This window comes from Bos javanicus, chromosome 19, assembly GCF_032452875.1.
Source record: "Bos javanicus breed banteng chromosome 19, ARS-OSU_banteng_1.0, whole genome shotgun sequence".
In the NCBI taxonomy this organism is placed as follows: Eukaryota; Metazoa; Chordata; class Mammalia; order Artiodactyla; family Bovidae; genus Bos; species Bos javanicus.
This window is the reverse complement of record NC_083886.1, coordinates 1,017,634-1,023,475: the sequence shown is the minus strand read 5'-3', so window position 1 is coordinate 1,023,475 and position 5,842 is coordinate 1,017,634. Positions and strand designations below refer to the sequence as shown.

At 36.7% G+C, this 5,842-nt stretch overlaps 1 pseudogene; it reads right to left on the bottom strand.

Moving 5' to 3' along the window:
* Nucleotides 1-3,970: 3,970 nt before the first annotated feature.
* On the bottom strand, nt 3,971-4,884 carry LOC133231544 (olfactory receptor 4C11-like; annotated as a pseudogene).
* Between the last annotated feature and the right edge of the window lie 958 nt (nt 4,885-5,842).

Here is a 5,842-nt window from a genome sequence, read left to right as displayed (position 1 = left end):
AATCCCAGAAGATAATGCAATTTGAGGCTGTAAGTAGGGGTGATGGTGTGTCCTGGACAGAAAATGTTAGTGTGATAATTAGGGCAATAAATATCACAGCATCACCAGTATCAGTGTATACCCACTGCATATCATTAATCTGTGCTCTTGTCCTTTTCCTATCCCTATGCTTTATAAATAAGAAATGTGCAGATATAGAATACTGTGCCTCTGCTTCCTTCAGTATGTCCCCTTTTTGGATAAGAATTGGGCCTGAACCAATGTTGCATTAAGCAGAGACCAGTAAAAGAAGAGAATCCCCCAAATATTAGAATCCTCTCATCTCCAGAGAAATATATTTCTGGAACTTGAGGTTTCTCAGGAGACAGAACTGGACAGAGGCAACTGACCTAAAACCAGTCTTGAATGGGAGGCAAGAAAAAGGGAATTGTTCAGTTGGTCTTGAAAACTTACTTTTTCTTTGTGGAAAAAAAAAAAAAAAGAAAGAAAGAAAGAAAGAAGTATAGAGCTATGAGCTTTTGCTCCTTCAATTCTGATTTACTATGAAGATTAATCATGCTCAGTATTTGCAACATGTACATTGTACTCCAAATAGATCCACTCTGCTTTCTGTCCCGGGACCTATGGGAAGAGAAGACACTCCATAGATACCAACCCTTCCTAGAAAGCCTGAGTTAGACTCTTCAAAACTGTCTGTAATACTGGCAGAAGGTTTCTTACTCTGCTCTTATAAATTTCTAGAATAAATAGGAAATATTCTCACTAGTCTGTGATAAAACTGTCTCTAAATAGCCAGATCCATTACCCCAAATCATTCCCTGGTGCAGAACATTTTAATTAAACATTTCCTCTTCCTCCAATAGGTATTTATAGGGATTTCATGAAAAGGTATTTGCCGAGGCTTTGAAGGAAAAATGTCTTCACCCTTCCCACCCAACCCTGAATGATTTGCTAAATGAGCTATTTACTTCAGTTAATCAAGAATCACAGTAAACCGTGAGGCTAATTAATCCCAGACACGATTATCAAACGGGAGATTCTGCCCAGAGAGCCCTCCTCTCCTCCTATTCTGTCTTAATGAATGGCAAGGACACCTTCCATTTCATTTACCAAGAGCTCCACTCATGTATCCTACTCTAAAGAAACACACACACACACACACACACACACACACACACACACACTTTCAAAGTCACCTGGAAGTATAGACTATGAAAAGTTACCAAAGACTCTGTCCTTTAAGTCAAATCTTTCCCAATGACAGAAGAATCTCTGAGTGTAGGAAAGGTTCAGATAGATCTGATCTAATAGAATTCTAGCTTCATGACTTATGTTTCTGTGGCTTTAAGCAAGTTTCTTAACTTCTCCTAGTTTCATATTCTAGAAACTGTTATTGTTATATATATTAATTATTATATAACTCCTGATTATACCAGTGAAATATAACTAATGACAATGAAAACTACTAATTTAAATTTCTATAATTCCTATAGCATTTTGAAATCAGTCACTAGATAAAGGAAAGAAGAAGAGAAAAATGGAAAAAAATGTTTTTACATACTTTTATATTAAAAGGACTTCTTAAAGTATGATTTACATACAATAGAATGCACAATTTTAAATATACAGTAAATACACTCATGTAAATGCCACCACATGACAGGGGATTATTAATTTTGTTCTTCTGGTCAAAGGACCAGATTATGGCTTTCTGTGTGTTTTCTCTTCATAATTATATTCTTTATTTTTCCTTCTGCTCTTTATTATTTGGTAATATAATATGGTTCGTTCTGAAGTAAGATGGACAATCGGTTCCATGCCCCTCTCTAGCCTCTGGTGATTTATATATGTTTCTACAATTATCTATTTATTAGCTCAACAGGTACTTGACCATTTAGACTATGCCAAGTGCTATTCTAGGCACTGAAGATGTAATATTATTTTTAAGGCACACATTCCTACCATCATAACCAGAAAATAAAATGAATAAACTGTATGACAGGTTAGAGAATGATAAGTGCTAAGGAGAAAAATAAAGCAAAGATGAAGGAATAGGAGATACAGAAGGTTACTGGATGGGCGTTGCAATTTTATGAAGTAGTCTGAAAAGTCAGTATTGAGAGGATACATTTTAATAATAAATCAAAAGTATTGAGGAGATAAGCTATGAATATACCCAGAGGAAGAATAATTGGAGACAGAAAACAGGCTTGCAAAGATCCTTAGAAATGATTACAGCAAGAAGACCAGTTACTATCTTTAACCATAAAAAGTTAACAGAAGAGAATATAATCAGATCTTCCACACTTTAATTGTTAGAATCTGAAGTTCCATGAGTGCTGAGATTCCCAAAGAGACAAGCTAATGCAAAACATCACAAAGTGGCATCATATGAGTTCATCTGCCACAGTTTACAGTCCAGTTTTCAGATCTATAGGGAAATCAGTCAGTACAGTCACTCAGTCATGTCTGACTCTTTGTGACTCCATGGACTGCACCACACCAGTCTGCCCTGTCCATCACCAACGCCCAGAGCTTGCTCAAACTCATGTCCACTGCGTCTGTGATGCCACCCAACCATCTCATCCTTTGTCATCCCCTTCTCCTGTCTTCAATCATTCCCAGCATCAGCATCTTTTCCAATGAGTCAGTTCTTCCCATCAGGTGGCCAAAGTATTGGAGTTTCAGCTATAGCAAAATAGTCTTGATCATATTTATTCTCAAAGATAGACTCAATGTCTGTTCCCTTGTGGGCTGGCTCCTACTGTTGATACTCATTAGTTAACAGTAGTCAAGCAAGAATGCAAATTTAGTGAGATACATGAAAAATATGAGCTTCCTAGGTGGAACAGAATCTGCCTGCCAATGCAGGATATGCAAGAAACGTAGGTTTCATCACTGGGTCAGGAACATCTCCTAGATAAGGAGATGAACACTCACTCCAGTATTCTTGCCTGGAGAAACACATGGACAGAAGAGCCTGGCAGGGTGCAGTCCATGGGGTCTCAAAGCAGTCAGACATGACTGAGCGATTGAGCACACACACATACACACACACATTATGACATTAGTTCTATTTTGTCAATTATTGCCTTTTTCATATGTATGATCGCATCCATGAGATGTTAGTTTTTATAATATAAGTCTAACAGCTTTATAAAATGGTCATCTATTCAGAAGTAACCATATTGGGCAAGTGTCCATTAACTTAAAATACAAAAACAGATATGTATAAAAAATTAAGAAATATGAAAACAATTATCAACATGATAAACAAAACATATTAATGTATACATAGAAAAATTATGTATCAATACTGTGAATATCTTTGTTATAACTAGAATTATCTGATTTGAATAGGAAGTGAGGTGTTATTTCCCTGTACATACTCAGGCAAAGGAGAAGTTAATTTTTAAGAGTATTAAAGAGGGGAGACAAGCACCAAGTAGAGGCTTAACTAGTTGATATTTATGCTCCTTGGGGATCATAGGTTACTGGGTGTGACATTATGTTATTGACTTTTAAGCCAGAAAGTATAAGATATAGACACAGTGATTCCAGAGCTGGTTTACCAACAAAATGGATGATAGATATCAGGGACAGACTATTAAACTTGAATAAGAAACATAAATAAACAAACAAAAAATGATGTACAAAACCAGAAGGTAAATATATGGAAAGAACAGGATGTGGTTCACAAGCGGAACCATCAAAGCAGATGGCAGAGGTGAGGAGTGGGCTTATGTCCCCACAAAGATGATGGAACTTCAGGTTCTTTCTCTGAGACATTGGTTAAAATAATACAGATTTTTATGGGTGCTCATTCTGCCTGTTCCCCTAAATGCCCCACTGGAACACATTTATACTGTCCACAATAGAATGAGAACATTTTCTCTTTTCCATCGATCCAATTATACTTAAACTCTGACAGAATTAGCAGTTGGCATCTTCTGCTCTTTGCCATCTTGAGTCAGACTTTGTTGCACCATAGCTTTCTCATGGCCTGTTTGACTTCTGCATTCCTCAGAGTGAAAATCAGGGGGTGGAGCAAGGGTGTCACAATAGTGTAAAACACAGCCACCATCTTGTCCACTGGAAATACAGTTAGAGGGCAAGCATATATGTATATACATGGTACAAAGAATAAGACAATAATAATAATGTGGGAGGTTCATGTGGAAAGGGCTCTCCTTCTTCTTTCTGTGTTATAGTTACTTAGAGAATGTAAGATGAAAATATAGGAGATAAGCAGCAACAGGAAACTCACCATGCATATGGTCCCACTGTTAAACACTATGAGCAGGTTGATGACATAAGTATCCACACAGGCAGGTTTCAACAAAGGTTGCATATCACAGAAATAATGATCAATAACATTGGGGCCACAGAAGGGTATTTTCAAAGCCAAGAGAATCTGTGCTGAAGAATGAATACAAGACCCCATCCAGGCCAGTTTCACCAGTGTGCCACAGACACTCTGGCTCATGATGGCTGTGTACTGCACGGGCTTGTAAATGGCCACATAGTGATCAAAGAACATGAGGACAAGTACCAAGATCTCCAGGTACCCAAAGAAGTGAAACGCAAAGATCTGGGTCATGTACTCATTGAAGGAGATGGCTTTCTTCTCAGATACAGAATCTGCAATCAACCTAGGGGCAGTGGTCAATGAAAAACAGGCATCAGCAAAAGATAAGTAGAAAAGGAAGAAGTACATGGGGCTCCCAAGTTTCTGGCTATTTCGTATAGTCATCACAATTAAGAAGCTTTCCAACAGAGTCCCAAGGTAGAGAAAAAGAAGATAACAGATACTACTTTCTCCTTTAGTAGATTCTGTGTTAACCCAAGCAGAATGAACTCATTGACACTGCTTTCCACCTCCATGGTTATGGTGAATATAGAACAGACATAGGTGGGAAGTGGTTCATCTGCCAAAAAAAATTGGAGAAATGGTGACTTGGCAGTTGCAGTGTATTTGGATGCAGAATTGTAATTTTTAGAGGTCTAAATTTATCAAACATATAACTTAGTATTTCTCAAAGTTTTCATACACTATACTTACTCAGGATTTTTTTTTTTTAATGTCAACATGCTTTAATCATTGGCATTGATTCAAGGTCTTCTTATGGGTTGCCAATTTGTGTGTGTGTGTGGGGAAAAAAGCTCTCAAGTGATTGTGCACTCTGCCATTGCCTGAAAACTAGTGAATTTGCTTTATGATCTTGATCAGATCATTTTAATGTCTTGACACTCCTTCTTTATATGACAGAGAATCTAATAGATACATTATTAACCATATGCATATGTATATGATACATATATGTGCATATAATGTGTATGCATATCAATTACTGATAATAATATCCTTATATAATTTAGAAATCATACGTTTGGAGATTCTTTCCTGAGCAAATACATTCCTTGATTTGAACAACAGTAAGTAGCCATTATTCCTGATCTCTTCAGTATATTTGTTGGGTTATACTTAAGAAAAAATGCTTATTTTTCCATTTTTAGGTTCATTGCAGCTATAACTTTACCTTCATTGACAGTTAGGGCACATGAGATATTTGAGCAAATCATTGAGGCTAGCAATATTTTGGAAAATTGGTATATATTTGATACATATACATTACATATATTAGATGCGTGCTAGTAAGTTTCACATTCTGTGGACTCAACCTGACATTTCAGTTTCTATATTTCTTTCTTTTTTAATTTAATTTAATTTAATTTTTTAACTTTACAATATTGTATTGGTTTTGTCATATATCTAAATGAATCCGCCACAGGTATACCTGTGTTCCCCATCCTGAACCCTCCTCCCTCCTCCCTCCCCATA